Raw genomic sequence first — 17,703 nt, 5'->3', positions numbered from 1 at the left:
CTCTGACAAATTTCTTAGTAAGAAGAAACTTAAAATTAGCAGGTCATGCCTCCTTAATGTCTTCCTGACAACTCAGAAAGATGAAAAATCATTGTTTTGGTTTTATCTTCTGACCTTTGAGAGATTCCAAGAACAACAGTTGCTGTCAAGGCTGTATGAATAATAATAAATCCTGATGGGTGAAGCACCTCGTCCTCATGAGCCTATGAGGATTTTATTATCTGGTAGTTACTGTCATCATTTACATGTGATTTTAGTTTACTCATTTTAAGGATGATTTAAAACATATCTCTGTAAAGTCTGAATTATGAAATATTTTTCTTTATTTTATCTAAAAAATACAAAACAAAAACAAATCTTTGTTAACAAAAACAAACTATCTCTTTTCACTTTCCCACTCCCTCCCCTTCTCACATTCCGTCCAATTTCCCCCCACCCTACCTCCCAACCCACTCTTGCTTTGAAGAAGGACCAAGGACCTCCCTCCTATATCTAGGCTGAGAAAAATATCTATCTAATGGGGAATGAGTTCCAAATAACCAATACAAGCAATAGGGATAAGGCCTCAGAGTTTGCCCCAACCATACATACAACTGTCAGCCACATTCAGAGGGTCTGATTTGAACTTATGCTGGATCCTTCACCATCCAGCTGGAGTTGATAAACTCCTATTAGCTCAGTTAAGCTGTTTCTGTGGGTGTCCCCATCATAGTCTGCACCTCTTTGCTCATATTCACATTTTTCCTGCTCTTGGAATGGACATTGGGAGCTCAGCCCAGTGCTTTGCTATGGCTCTCTACTATTGCTTCGGGTCTTAGTTGGGGTCATCCTTGTAGACTCCTGGGAATTTCTTTAGTGCTAGCCCCATAATGGTTTCCTCAATTAGGATATTTCTTTCCTTGTTGTCTGTCTCTGTCCTTCCCTCATCTTGACTATCCCATTCCCTCAGTTCTCCCCTCCCCTTCTCCCACCTCCTCCTCTTCTGCCCTCCCTTCTTCCCTGACCCCCATGTCTCAATTTTGTCAGGAGAACTTGTCTATTTCCCCTTCTCAGGGGGATCTATATATGATTTTCTTGGGGTTCTCCTTGTTACTTAGCTTCTCTGAGGTCATGGGCTATAGGTTCGGTATACTTTGCTTTAAGCTAGTATCCACTTATGAGTGAGTACATACCATGTTCATCTTGTTGGGTCTGGGTTGCCACACTCAGGATGTTTTTTCCTTATTCCATTCATTTACATGCAAATTTCAAGATGTCATTTTTTTTTTTTTACCACTGAGTAGTACTCTATTGTGTAAATATACCACATTTCTTTATTTATTCTTTGGTTGAGGGGCATCTAGGTTGTTTACAGGTTCTGACTATTACAAATAATGCTGCTATGAACATAGTTGAACAGATGACCTTGAAGCATGATTGAACATCCTTTGGGTATATGCCCAAGAGTGGTATTGCTGGGTCCTGATTTAGGTTGATTCCCATTTTTTCTGAGAAACAGCCCTATTGATTTCCAGAGAGGTTGTACAAGTTTGCATTTCCACCAGCAATGGAGGAGTACTCCACTGATTCCACATCCTCTCCAGCATAGGCTATCATTGATTTTTTTTTTTTATGAGCCATTCTGACTGGTGTAAGAAGGTATCTCAGAGTTGTTTTGATTTGCATTTCCTTGGTGGCTAATTTCTTGAGTTCTTTATATATTTTGCAGATCAGTCCTCTCTCTGATGTGGGGTTGGTGAAAATCTTTTCCCATTCTGTAGACTGGCTTTTATTCTTATTGACTGTGTCTTTTTGCTTTACAGAAGCTTCTCAATTTCAGGAGGTCCCATTATTTATTGTTGCTCTCAGTGTCTGTGCTATTGGTGTTATATTTAAGAAGTGTTCACCTGAGCATATGCACTGAAGTCTACTTTCCACTTTCTCTTCTATCAAGTTCAGTGTGGTTGGATTTATATTGAAGTCTTTAATTTATATAGACTTGAATTTTGTGGATAGGGGTAGATAATCTATTTTCATCCTTCTACATGTTGACATCCAATTAATGCCAGCACCATTTGTTGAAGATGCTTCTGTTTTGCCGCTGTGTAATTTTAGATTCTTTGTCAAGAATCAGGTGTTCATATAAAGCATGATGAATAAATTCCTGTTATTTTTCGGTGGTTGTGTTTATATGTCTTTCTACTTTAGGATTTGCTGGTATGAGGTTATCTGTGTTTTCTCAAGTAAAGTTGGCTTCCTTGGGTGGGAGATTTCCTTCTAGTACATTCTATAGGGTTGGATTTGTGGATAGGTATTGTTTAAATCTGGTTTTGTTACAGAATATCTTGTTTTCTCTATTGATGGTGATTGAAAGTTTTACTTGGTATATCATATACATATAGGTAATATTCAGTACAAAGAGGTCATGATTTCAAAAGAGGGCAGTTGGATGCAGGAAAGGGAAGAGGGAAAATGATATAAATATTTTTTTATAAACTAGGTGAGCAAGTCATGGAGAGTGAACCAGTGACTAGTATTCTGCTATGTTCTCTCTTTCAGTTCCTGCATACAGGTTCCTGCCTTGGATTCCCCTAATGATGGACTGTAAAGTACAAGACAAACAAACAAAAGAAACCTTCCTCTTCAACTGGAAAAAAAAAACGAGGAAATGTGAGTGTTCAGAAGTAGATGGAGCATCTATTTTAACCCCCGCCACCCTGTAAGGTTCAGGGAATACCTTCTAGCTCACATCTTTCCCTGTAACAAGGAGAAGAAAGATTGTAAGATCTGAAAGGCAGAGGAGAACAGTGAAGTGCCTGTCTCTGGACATGCATGGGACTTAAACAATTGAATGCAGAGAAGCTATGGTTACATGCATATAACCAAACCAGTTAAAAATTCGACATGGAAGGGGCCTCTGGTCACCCACCATTATATGGAGAGATTTTAGCAGTAATAACAGCTGAGGGACAGACTGTCACTTTTCTTTGTGGGATGGACATTGATAGGTTGCTTAAGTCACAGTGGATGATCCCTCACCTATCCACATAAGGGAAGCACCAATTAGATTCAGTGGCATATATATATATATATATATATATATATATATATACACACACACACACACACACACACATATATATATATATATATTGACATTAAGTTGGGATGAAAACTGTTACACAGTAGGGCAATTTATAGGAGGTAGATACGATCATGATATATTGTATATATGTATGCAATTTTTGAAGAATTAAAAAGAATAACTGTGTAGGTTGCATAGAGCTTGTGAACCACAGTCTCTGTTCCAGCGGACGAAATCCAAAGCGAGTAGAGGTGTGTCACAGCAGAATCATATGATCTTGGTGCTATATTCTTAGTGTTTACAGACTCATTATGCCTGCTGTGTTGAGAGTCTATTATGGATTGTTATAGGGTGGTAACTAGAGAAATTTGGGAGGAATTTCAGAAGTTAAATTCACTATCACTGATAGTGGTGAGAATTAGTAAGATTGTTTATATATTTAAGACACCATTACCCTTCCTCCTTTTGGTTCAGGAGATCAAATCCAGGGCCTTACCATCCTACGAAAATTCAATCTAGCCACATTTTCAGCCCTCCAAAAATTTATTGAGTAAATGTGAGATATGGCATTGTAATAAAGCAGTAGTTCTCAACATTTCTAATTTTAATATAGTTCTTCTTTTGTGGTGACACCTAATCATAAAATTATTTTCATTGCTATTTCACAACTGTTATTTTGTTACTGTTTGAATTATAATGCAAATATTTTTGGGGACAGAGGTTTGCCAAAAAGTTTGTGATCCACAGATTGAAAATCACTGTGTTAGAGGGCAATTAAGAATGCTAAGTAGGCTTTGTATAAACAAATATCAAACAAGCTGAGAATAAACTTAAGGAAACAGCACCCTTCAAAACTACCACAAGTAACATAAAATATCTTACGGTAACTGTATCAGAGCAAGAAAAAGACTCATACAACAAAAATTTTAGGTTTTGAAGGAAGAAATTAAAGAAGATATCAGAAGATGAAAAGCTCTCCTTTGTTCATAGATTGGTAGGACTAACACAGAGAAATATCCATCCCACCAAAATCCACAGATTCAACATAAGTCCCATCAAAATTCCAACAATTTTTTTACAGAACTTGAAAGTATAATTTTTAACTTTATATGGAAAAACAAAAAACCCAGAGTAGCTAAAACACTCCTGTAAATAAAAGAACACTATCCCTGAGTCTAATCTGTACTATAGAGCTGTAGTAATAGAAACCTTGTAGTACTGGCATAAAAACAGAAAGGCTGATCAATAGACTTGAATTGAAGACCCATATATAAACCCATATACCCATAGACACCTGATTTTATAAAGAAGCCAGAAACAACACCGTAGGGGGTAAAAGCATCTTCAACAAATAGTGCAAGTCTACCTGGATGTCTACAAGTAGTAGCATGCAAACTGAGATAACTGTACAAAACTCAAGTTCAAGTGGATTAAAGACCTCAACAGAAAACCAGATACACTAAACCTCATAGAAGAGAATGTGGGGAATAGCCTTGAACCCATTGACACAGGAGACAACGTCTTGAACACAACACAGGCAGTAAGAACAACAATTAATAAATGGAACCTCATGAAACTCAGAAGCTTATGTAAGGAAAGGGACACCATCAATAGGACAGAACAACAGAGTACAGAATGGGAAAAGATTTTCATCAACTACATATCTTATTGAAGGATAATATCTAAATAATAAAAAGAACTTAAAAAACTAAATAGGAACAAATCAAATAATCCAATTAAAAATGGGTACAGGTCTAAACAGAGAATTCTCAATTAATTTTAATTGATAGAACTATCTAAATAAATGTTCAACATTCCTGGTTATCAGAGACTTGCAAATCAAAACAATTTTGAGACTCCATATTACACTTGTCAAAACTTCTAAGGAAGATGGAACATCATAAATACTACCATGTACCACTGGGCATTTTCTACACTTACTTTTGTGACCTCAGGTGTCTCCCAGAGCTGGGGTTTGAGTGAGGCTCTGATATTTTCCTTATAAAATTCTTATTAGTACTTGAGCATATTTATAATCTTCAAACATTCATCACTCTTCTGTATGGAAAAAAATCCTAATCCTCTCCTCCAGCATTTAGAAATGCATAGGATACCACTGCTATTCACAGGCCCTCTTCTATACAACAGCACAGTGGAAATTCACAACTACTAAGCATAATAGAGATACTGTTTAATACTAAACCTTCTCTCACTCCTCATTGTCCACAGCCTCTGGTCCCAACCATTCTACTGTTCATCTTTCATGAAATAAGCTTTAGATTTTGCTTATGAATGTAAAAAAATACTAATACTTTTATAACATTTGTTTTTTCTAATTCCCACCAAACTGTACAAGGGACCTCTTTCTTTTAAATCCTCACCAACACTTGCTATATTTTGCCTTAGGTATCTACTCTGGTTTATAAAGAGAGTAGGCATGGCACTATCATCCATAGTGTGTGAAGGGCTCATTGCTTTCCCAACCAGGAAAAATCTCCCAATGTCTTCTGTCTGGGTTGTGTAAGGGCTGAACTAAAAGAGACAAAGTGCCTCTTATCCTCTATTTGATCTAGGTATTCATGTTTCACCTCACAGGAGCTTAGCTCTTGTGAAAGTATTTTCAAGGAGGAAAACTTTCCTGTATTTATGTGCTTTATAAGGAGAAGTGCTAGAAATTTCTCTTCTATAATTTTGTGGCATTAATACTTCATACAGTTTAGGAAGAAGCCAAGGGTGGAAGGAATTGAGTTCTATTTTTTTTTTTTAAAAAGAGTCCATTATTAACTAGAATGTCTTCAGGATATACACATGCAAGTGGGAATGACCTTGTGTTTTGTTGGTACTATTAGGCAAGAAGGCACAGCCCACAGAGGAGAGAGATCAGGGATGAAAGATGATAGAAACAGAGTAGTAATCAGATTGAGCTGCTCCGAGACTGCAAGAGTTTAGATTATCAGAAATTTTCTGTATTAGTTGCTAAAGAACAGCTTCATGGTAAGATGAAGGTAAAGAATAACAGTTTGTATAGTTTTTTCAGCACTTAAAGTTTGATACTGACTTCAGAGGAAATCATATAGGTAGCAATGGAAGTAATAGAAATGTTTCCTGGAAATGGAACTAATACATAATCAGAATAAAAATAATTTCAACTTTGATGTGGTACAGAACATCCACTGTTACCAGTGAAGAATAGGTGGAAAACGGAGTGTTATTTTTTGATTTGTGTGATCTGAGCACTGCGTATTTATGTCTAGAAACAAAAGGGTATTTGCATGAGACTAAGAGACTAGGAATGGCCATTTGTTACCTTTGTGTAAGAATGAGAAGGAAGAAAGGTGACTTTGATATGTGCTATTAAAATATGTACATAATGTAGCTTTATGGAAGTGAGTAAAGTAATTCCTAGCCATAATCAGATGCTAGTGTTTGGAAATAAGCACTGACTTTGAGTTAGATATTTTTCCACTATATACCTTATAAGAATTAAAATAAGAAGAAATAGCCATCAGAGGTTTATGAAAGATCATACCAAAACAACTACATATTTTTTTAAAGGTGAAGGAATATTTGAAAAGTGGAATGAGCTGGAAACAGCAGGCCCAGATGGTATTCACAATAGGCTACTAAAGACACCCAGCTGTGAGTTCACTAAACTCAGTTGCTTTGGTAAGCAATAAATCATGGGCATCTGAATGGGAGTAACCAAGTCCAATTCACAGAGAAATAAAAATCAGACTGTCTACTGAAATGGAAAGGAAAAAGTCAAATAACCTTGTAAGGAAATATATACACAATAAAAAAAATATTGTCAACAAGCAAAAGGGAAGCAAAGGTAGTGTTAGTTGAAGTGTGAAAAATAAAACTCTGTGTTTTACCTTTTGATTTTCCCTCAAGATCTGTGAAGAATTTTGATGGGACCTTGATGGGGATTGCATTGAATCTATAAATTGCCTTTGGTAGAATTGCCATTTTTACTATGTTGATCCTCCCAATCCAAGAGCAAGGGAGGTCCTTCCATTTTCTGGTATCCTCCTCAATTTCTTTCTTCAATGCCTTAAAGTTCTTGTCAAATAGATCTTTCACTTCCTTGGTTAGAGTTACCCCAAGATATATTATGCTGTTTGTGGCTATTGTGAAAGGTGAAGCTTCTCTGATTTCCCTCTCTGCTTCCATATCCTTTGTGTGTAAGAGGGCGACTAATTTTTTCTAAGTGAAATAAATAAGCTTATTTGTAATTCTAAATTTACTAGATTTATAGCCTATATATTATAGCAAAGCAAGAAGGGTCCCCACTGAGTGAGGAGAAAAAAATAATTTAGCAGGGAATGGTGTTCATCTTAGAAAGTACTTGACTACTACCTTAACACAAACAGTCAGTATCTTAGAAAAATCAGGTCAAGAATCTTAACAGCAACAGCAATATATTTACTATATTTTCTTGAAAATAAATTTTATGTAAACATGTATTTTTTGTGTTCTGGAAAGACTTGATACATATATAGTAGGGGAACTAATATAGTTAAGTCTACCTGATAATGCAAAATGAACATTGTTTTTTTTAAGTATATAACATTTTAAGGTTCACAATGCATATATTGTACCCTCTTCTCCTCTTTCTTGCCTACAGTCTTGCTAGTCTCTTTATTTTGGAGTGCAAATTCCTGTTCTAGATAAATGAATCTACTCACTTGGCTGGGAATACAGTTTGTTAGAAGGAGATGTGTGTACAGGATGTAGGCAGATATACAAAGATGGATGTGTCTGCCTTATATGCAAATACACACATCTTCAAACATACATGTATGCACACAAACATATACAAACAGGCACATTCTTGCATGCAAACACACACATGCACACATGTGTTTGTACGTAAGTTTGTATTTGTACATGCACATATATACATGAACACCCATTCAGACATACCTGTGTGTACACATATATTCATAATGAGGAAGATGTATCACACTTCCAGTTCCCCAATAAAAATGGAATCAAAGTAATAAACAGTAACAGACTCAGTCTTCTATGAAATTCTCACCATGTCATATTATTTTCAGTCGTTGGGAGACATTGAATGAAATCAATAGATGTGGGAAGTCCTTCTGCATGTGTTGCTTTTATTGGTTAATGAGTAAAGCTGCTTTGGCCTATACCAGGGCAGAATATAGTCATGCTGAAAGAGACTAGAGAGAGTGGAGGAGATATCATGTAGCTGTATATGGAGACAGACACCAGAAACTTACCAGTAGGCCAAAATCTCATAGTGATACATAGATTAATAGAATGGGTTAATTTAAGATGTAGATTTAGTTAGTAAGCAGCCTGAGCAAATAGGCAAAAAAATGTTGTGATTAATACAGTTTTTGTGTGATATTTGGGTCTGGGTGACCGAGAAACAAAAGCAATCTGTGTTTACAATCCACTTTTGATTTCTCATTCTACGTAGGAGTGAACATGGAGTCTAAAGAAATTTCAGAGTTTCTGGCAGACCCATTCTAATCAAAAAGAACACCTACACAGCAAAGCAGATGATGAATAGTTATTGAAGAGTCCTCTAACATATACAAAGGAAGTGTTCACTTTTCCTCAGGTCTTGTCTTGGGGAAACATATTCTGCATCATTAGTGATGTATTCTCAACTTCGAAGAAAGCGGCTGTGTTCATCAAAATTGTGTTGCCATAACTTTGGAAACGTTAGAACCCCCTCCCCCATTGCAAAAAAATGCAGAACACAGATGTCTGAAAATAGCTATTGATGTGGGAGTGATTTCTTATTAATAAAGAAACTGCCTAGACCCATTTGATAGGCCAACCCTTAGGTAGGCGGAGTAAACAGAACGGAATGCTGGGAGAAAGAAGCTGAGTCAGGGAGTCGCCATGGTTCTCCCACTCCAGACAGACACAGGTTAAGATCATTCCTGATAAGCCAGCTCGTGGGCTACACAGATTAAAGAAATGGGTTAGATCCATATGTAAAAGCTAGCCAATAAGAAACTGAAACTAATGGGTCAGGCAGTGTTTAAAAGAATACAGTTTCCGTGTAATTATTTCGGGTAAAGCTAGCCTGGTGGCGGGACACAGCCCGCTGCTTCGTATTACAACAAGCTATGAGACATAGTATGGTCTGGTTTTATTTGGAACATCCAAATGGAACTGTCTGCCCAGTTGAACCCTACTGTCTCCGAGTGCATGCTGTGGGTCTTCCACCTCCAGGGTTGTGGTGATAAATTAAGTTCTAAGGGCAGATCCTCAACATTTAACTGACAGATGTGTGTAAAGGAGAAAAAGACAGGAAAACCACTTTTTTAGGTTTGTTGTAATGGCAAAGTTTTTGATTCAAAGTGATCAGCCTGATCTCGCCCTCAGTAGATTTTCTCTTTACGTCCCTTAAGTGGAGATTTTCTATTTTTTTTTAATTTATTTATTTATTAAAGATTTCTGTCTCTTCCCAGCCACCGCCTCCCATTTCCCTCCCCCTCTCCCACTTAAGCCCCCCCCCCCTCAGCCCGAAAAGCAATCAGGGTTCCCTGTCCTGTGGGAAGTCCAAGGAACCCCCACCTCCATCCAGGTCTAGTAAGCTGAGCATCCAAACTGCCTAGGCTCCCACAAAGCCAGTGCGTGCAGTAGGATCAGAAACCCATTGCCATTGTTCTTGAGTTCTCAGTAGTCCTCATTGTCCGCTATGTTCAGAGAGTCCAGTTTTATCCCAGGCTTTTCCAGACCCAGACCAGCTGGCCTTGGTGAGTTCCCAGTAGAACATCCCCATTGTCTCAGTGTGTGGGTGCACCCCTTGTGGTCCTGAGTTCCTTGCTAGTGCTCTCTCTCCTTCTGCTCCTGATTTGGACCTTGAGGTTTATGTCTGGTGCTCCAATGTGGGTCTCTGTCTCTGTCTCCTTTCATCTCCTGCTGAAGGTTAATATTCAGGAGATTTTCTATTTTTTAAAAGGATATATTCTTTCCATTATGTATCTCTCTCTCTCTCTCTCTCTCTCTCTCTCTCTCTCTCTCTCTCTCTGTGTGTGTGTGTGTGTGTGTGTGTGTGTGTGTGTGTGTGTGAATGTATATCACATGCATGTGGTACATGCTAAGGCCCAAAGAGGTTATCAGAACTTCTGGGAGCTGGAGTTGTAAGCAGTTGTGAACCATCCAATATGGGTGCTAAGAATTGTCCTTGGTCCTCTTGAAAAACAGAAATTGTTCTTAATCACTGAGGCACCTCTCTAATTCCAATCTTCTGCCTTTCTCTCCCTCCCTCTCCCCTCTCTTTTTCTCTCCTCTCTTTTTTCTTCCTTCCTTTCTTCCTTCCTTCTTGTTTTCCTTCTTTTTAAGCCTTATTTTCTTTCCTCATCCTAGAGCCCACAACACACATACTAAAGTCACCACTGTAAACACTGGCCAGAAGTTCCTGTCCTTGTCTTGTCTCTTCCAGAACCTAAAGGTGAGTGAGGCAGAGGCCAGTTTGGTATCTTGGGTTTTTGTTTGTTTGTTTTGTTTTTCAGAATAAATGAACAAAAAAAAATCATGTGATAGTTAACAATGATTATCAACTTGACAGGATCTAGAATCAGCAAGGGACAAGTCTTCAGGCACATTGGTGAGAGATTATATGAAGTAAATTCTCCCCTGGGAGAGCCTGTAAGGGATTATCTTGATTATGTTGACTAAGGTGAGAAGAACCCATCTAAGAAGTGTCAGTAACCATTCCCTGGTCTAGGGTCCTGGATTGAATAAAAAGGAGGCAGTCGGTTGAGTCCCTGTAATCTCTCATGTGACTTTCTGACTAGAGATGAAATGTGACTAGCCGCCTCACACTGTTGCCACTGGAATTTCCCTACCTCTAATCACCCATTTTCCTATGTATTGTCATTATGAAAGCAGCGCTTCTAATTCTGTTTAAGAATTTCCTTTCTATTAATGCTCAAACTATGAGGCAAAAGTAAGCCCTTTAGTTCCCTTAAATTGCTTTTGCCTAGCATATTTTTTTTTAAATTACCATAACAGAAAAGTAGCTAAGACAGAATCTAAATCCAAAAGCCTGTGTACCTTTTAGTACAACATGAAAGAGGGTCTGATTTATTGTTCCCTACACTGCTTTGCATGAACACGGTGTGTGTGTGTGTTTCCGTTTGCAATCTCCTAGCTCAATTCTTCTTTAACAGTTAATACAAGAATTTGGCAGGGTCTAGGAAGCAAGAGATGGCTGACTGCACAGTCTGTGTGACTGGGTAGATGGGAGAGCACACAACAAAGATGACCTGCGGTCATCTGTCATTTCAGGAACTTGGCTAATATACTGAAGAAAATCAATGAGAAGATTACAACACATTGCGAGAACTCAGAAAGAGGAGGATGCTGAGCAGTAGGGGGTTTTATGTTTACAGGCTTTACATCTTGGCTAGTTAGTGACTTGTATTAGAAACTGAAGACTTCGCATGGAGGGACTGAAAAACAAAACTGTTTAAGTGTTAAATTTTGAAAGGAATTGATTGATAAATGAGAAGAAGCTTATTTTAGCCAAGACTATCAACAGTCAAAATGTTCATAAACCAAATTATCCCCTTTCTCCAGGAATATTCTTCCCTTCTAAAATACTCAAACTTTGTGGGGCAGTGTTCTTACATAGGTTTTTGAGTGTTTCCATTTCAGATTGCCTACAGGATATTCTAAATAGACAGTCAAAACTATTGAACCTGACTTGGTACCTAAAGCAATCTGAAAGTTCCTTTTCTTAACCGCTGGAATAGCACACTTGGTAACATAGATCAGCACTCAGATTAGTCACTGTCCAAGATAAATAGCTTAAATTCTCCATTCTTTCCATTTGGAACCAAAAAGCTCATAGAAATCTGTTCCGGCGAGCGCTCTGAGGATTAACTAGGCAATATGATTTCTCTCAGTATTGGAAATGCTACTTTATTACAAAATATTAATATCATCAGGCCGAGAAAAGCTAAGAGTTTGCTTTATGAAATTTCTTTAAAAACATGACTGTCCTAGACTGACTCAGTTTGAAAGTTATTATTAAATAAAATAGAATTCAAAGCATTTTACTTTACTGTGGATTCAGTTTAAGATTTTTCAGATAAGCCCAAATAGCAAAGCCATCAAAAAAGCAGACTGTGATTAACATTAGAAAAATTTTTAGTTCTTTTTTAACATTTAACAGCAATTAGAAAATACACATTATATTCAGCATGTATAATTTTAAATATATAAAATGTGTTTAATATTTTATTATTCCACTTTTTTTATCATTGCTCATAGTTATAGTTGTCTCCCTAAGGATTTCTAGTAGATATTCTTGATTTGATTCTACACCATCAAACTAAAGCAAGTCACATGAACATGTTTACACAATAATACAGTCTACAAGTGTATGATGTCTAAGAAAGAAACTTGCATACTTAATTAAAAATGCATTTGCTAATGATTGAAAATGAGTCTAAGAAGTTGGAAATTGTTTGCTGTTGGAGTATCTTCACTCGATGTGAATGACAACAGACTTACCAGGGTAGATGACGTGGTTGTGACTATTAAGATAAGACAACTCAATGTGCTACATCAATGGAGTTTTCCTTTCATATGAGATTTTCTGCTACTGCTTTGCCAATTAAGTTTATGCAATACTTTGAATATTTTGTTGTCATGCCAACAATCTTTGTAGCATCTTCACTGGGTATAGATTTCATTTCAAAAAGCTGCTTTTATTGCTTATCCATATGAAGCACTTCATCTGTTACCATGGAGTAGTCCTCCATTGTGTAAATGTACCACATTTTCTTTAGCCATTCTTCGGTTGAGGGGCATATGGAGGGACTGGGAGGTGAGCAGGATTGGGTGCATGATGTGAAATTTGCAAAGAATCAATAAAGAATTATCTTTTAAATAAATAAATACTGCTACACACACATGCACATGCACACACAAAGAAGCAGTTGTTGCAGCTTCTATATGAACACTGCCTGCTTCACCTCACAATTTTATGTTACAGAAATAAGTGCTTTCATTAAATATCATAGACTGATCTCTCTTTGCTTCCAACTATTTTCCCTACAGTTTCCTCACTTGCCTTGGTCTTCACAGTGCTGAAGAGAAGGCCTTGGCTTAAGGGAGTGTTGGTCTGGTCTGATCTTCCATCATGACCATACATGCTTGCTATCTCACAAATAAGGCTGTTTCATTCTTGAATCATTAGGATGTTCCCTGTAGTATCAATTTTATTCTGATTTTAATTAATTTAATTCTAATTTTACTCAAGAACCCTTCCACCTCAATCTCTTTAGCAGATCCAAATAAATTTATAACTATTAGAACCTAGAGAAAAATCTATATACATCAATGTATACAAGTTAACTATATTTCTAAATAGCAAACACAATTAACAAGACAAAAAACCAATAGGTTAACACAGGTGGATACATATGGCCAAATCTATTTAAATACATGTTTTCCTACACAAAAGATTATACATTGTTACTGAAAAATTAGTAATAACATGAATAAATGATGACTACCATTTTTCTAGTACGGAAAGCACAATCAACTGTATTTTATTCAATGAAAAGTTCTAATGGATCACAATTATAATACCAGCAGGATACTTTGGTGGAATGTCAATCTAATTCTAAAATATATGTGGAAAATTCTTTTTTTAAAATATTTATTTATTAAGTATACAATATTCTGTCTGCATATATGCCTGCAGGCTAGAAGAGGCACCAGACCTCATTACAGATGGTTGTGAGCCACCATGTGGTTGCTGGGAATTGAACTTAGGACCTTTGGAAGAGCAGGCGATGCTCTTAACTGCTGAGCCATCTCGCCAGCCCCTTATGTGGAAAATTCTAAGAGAAATTTGGAACACCTTCAAGTACAATAACATCAGACATGTGCCATCACTCATGAGTTATATCACATAGCTACAAGAATGAAGCCATGTGGCATCTACCCAAGTATCAAAAAAGAAAGATGAAACAAAATATAAAATAACAGAAAAGATTCAAGCATATATAAACGGTTGGTTATATAGAAAAGCTAGCCCTATAAAACTGTGACAAGTACAGAGACTTGCTGTGCCTGCCCCCCAAAGGAACCCTGTTGACTTCATTATGCAGGGATAAAAAGAAAAAAAAATAGATTTTAGATCAAAATGTATAAGGTAGAATATTTTTTCATGATATCTTCATGATTTAGAGAAAAATATAGATGTTGAAATGGCAAGGATTCTTAAGCAAGGAACACAAGCCAAAAAGAAAGTGCACTGAGAATATATAAAACTTAAACGTTAACAGTGAAAAATCAACTTATCAGTATCTTTATTTAGCAAGCATATAAATGCTATAAAATGAATGCCAACAGCACCACCAAATACAAAAATGCAGGGAGGGACATGAAGAATAAGTTCCAAATACAAACACATCCATTTGGACAGCAATGAAAGCAAGCTCAAACTTAATTTTGGAATTTTAAAACTATGGTCAGATAGTTGTAATTAATAACTGGGAAGTGTGAAAAATAATATTATAGGAAAAAAAGTAAAGCAGCTAGAATTTTCATCCATTGCTGGTAGAAATCAAAATGATCTAATACTGGAAAATTCATTACAGTGGTAGGACCAGCTACACAGCCACATACCTATAAGCAGCCAGTCTACTTCTAGGTAACACCTCCTGTTTCCCAGCCACAACAAGTCTATGAATAATTTAAAAATGTGTGTGAATGTCCACATCAGAGTAACACTTTTTGTGTACTTATAGGTGTCTACCCCACCCCTTCACCCTGAGTAAGTTTATAAATTAATTGCACAATATATGTGAGTCTCTGAGGTTTCAGGGTAGCAATATGGAAGAGCTCACTCTGAAGTGATGAAGTCAGAAGTAGCAAAGGCATTAAACTTTGGTGCTCCTACTTACATGCCATTGAGTTTCTGTTTTCATAGCCCTTTCTTTCTAGTGTGGAAATCGTTGCTCTCATCATCACTAGGAAGTTAACTGTGAGAATAGTCTCAGCAACCTCAGCACCTTAAACACACTACCAGCTATGAAGTCAGATGTTCAGGAAATAGTAGCTGAAGGAACGAATAGGCCCATCACATGTGATGCTAAACGTTGTTTTTCTGAAAAGCATTGGCAGTAATGAGACAGAGACAAAAGCAGCAAGGCGAGTTTGAAAATGCCAGCATTCTGACGTTCTTTTCTTCAAATCTAAATAGAGACACTTCGTGTCCTTTCCAGTTATGTTTGTCCAAGAAATTTTTCTTTTATATGATAATAATCATGACGAATAATTTTGATATTGGCCAAACAAGTCACTTAAGAGAAGAACATTAATGTGGTTAGAGGAAATACCTTCCTGTATTTATTGATTGGTGACTTTTGCCCATTAATCTTCTGTGTTCTGAGAACACAGAGGCATCTGAAGTACATAAATAGCTTCAAGGAGCTCACAGAGGAGTGAAGGAGAAGGCATATTCCACCATGTAAGTGCTTTTAAGCAACATTAAATCACACAAAGAGTGAAATAACTCCTTACAGAGAACTGTTGAGGACGTGGATTCACACTGCGATGGTTTATGTGAGAAATGTCCCCCCTGAGCTCTGGCATTTTATTTCTTGATCCCTCATTGATGGTGCTCTTTGAAAGCTTTAAAGAGCTGTGGTTTTGCTAGAGGGAGTGCATTACTGGAGGTAGGTCTTGAGAGTTTAGATCAGTGGTTCTCAGCTTCCTAATGCTACAACAGTTTAATAAGGTCCTTGTGTTGTGCTCAGCCCCAACCACAAAATTATTTTTGTTGCTTATTAATAACTGTAATTTTGCTACTATTATGAATTCCAATGTAAATCTCTGTGTTTTCTGATTGTCTTAGGCAACCCCTGTGAAACGGTCCTTTGATTCCCTAAAGGGGTCCCAACCTATAGGTTGAGAACCACTGGTTTAAAGCTATGCACACCCTTCCTCTGGTTTGCTGTCTCTGTTTAGTGCTTGGGGGAAAGGATGTGAGCTCTAGACATCTAGTTCTTGCTGCCATGCCTGCCTCCTGATGCTATGTTTCATTTCCAACTGTAATGGACACCTCCTTCTGAAATGGTAGGCCCAAATGAACTCTTTTTTTCCATAAATTACTTTGCTCATGCTATCACAGCTTTAAGCAAAATCTTGCTCTGGTATTTGAACCCTGAACACTGGTGATTGCAAGCATCACAAGTTAGCTTTCAAGAGTTGCTTTTCCAGGGTTTAGGAATTTTGTTAAGCAGCCTCTGAACACAGTCATTATAAAAATTAAAATACATAAATTTACTCAAAAATTTAGATATAAATAATAGTGTTTCTTGCCTCTCATCATTAATAAATAATTTGACATTTTATGGTTCCATGTGCTCTTGAGGTCATGTGCAGTCTTTGCACCCATGTACGCTAAAATGTCACTGACAGTGTGGCATGAGCACACTCTGTCTCAGCTCCATGTTCCTTGATGCCACAATGCACAAAAATTAAGTATGGTGAGGGATAAATGCTAGCCCACAGATGTTCAGGCACCAGACATCGCTGCTGAAAGGATCAGTCTCCAGGAAACTCAGAGTTTGAGGGGGCACCTACAGAGTCAGTGGACTATCAGTCAACTTGACTGTTCTGTCCATGGGAGTAAAACTTAATTCGTTGGGGTTGGCAAGGGGGCCTAAACTTAACTATCAGAAGAACGTGAAAAAGGGAAAAAAACACACATACTCTCTTAGGGTCTTTCTATCACCTTCTGTCTCGGTTTGTCTCCTATTTTTCTTCTATAGTTTATATAGCCAAACAAAATCTTTTCATGCAATATAAAAATTACAGTATGGTTACCTTTTATTTTTCAAGTGAATGATTGAAAGCATAAATCACAAACAATCCCACACCAGTTTGGAATTATGACCAATAGAGACGATATTTATTTAAAGGGGAAAAACTTACAGATAACCATCCCAGACAACAGCCCTCTGCTCAATCAGGAAGGGAGCCTAGTTGCCAGAAGAGGAGCCGGAAGCCAGAGAGAGAGCAGAGGGAGGTGGCCGCTTTTTTAAAGGGAGAGAGACCACGCGAAGGACCTTCCGCAACAAATGATTATAAGGTATGCAGGTAGAAAACATGTTCTCATTTCCCTTACATGATTAAACAAAGTTATCCTAAGAACCCACATGTATTCACATCTAAGTAACTAGTTGTAGGTTACTTAATAGAGTGTAACCAAGCAAGGTATTTTTCTCAGTTTTACTGGCATGCTGCATATTACGGTTACAAAGAAAGAATCAGTTCCTTTATGTGGTGATATTTTGCTTGTGCTTTAACAAATAAAGCTTGCCTGAAGATCAGAGTGCACAGCTAGCCACACTAGTTAGCTATAGAGGAAAGGCAGTGGTGGCACACACCTTTAATCCCAGCACTCAGGAGACAGAGGCAGATGGATTTCTGTGAATTCAAGGCTACTCTGGGCTACACAAGATTGAATCAGTCTTAAAGAGAAACAGAGCCAAGAGGTGGTGGTTCACACCTTTAATCCCAGCTCTAGGGGCACTAGGGAAGTGGGCACTAGAGAAGTGGAAATGATATGGCTGGGCAGAGAGATGAATATAAGGTGGGAGGAAAAAGGAGCTCAGGATTCA

The sequence above is a fragment of the Microtus oregoni genome, unplaced genomic scaffold (genome assembly GCF_018167655.1).
Source record: "Microtus oregoni isolate MIOR12 unplaced genomic scaffold, Mior012 000018F_ref0000195, whole genome shotgun sequence".
NCBI lineage: Eukaryota > Metazoa > Chordata > Mammalia > Rodentia > Cricetidae > Microtus > Microtus oregoni.
This window is presented reverse-complemented; position numbering follows the sequence as displayed.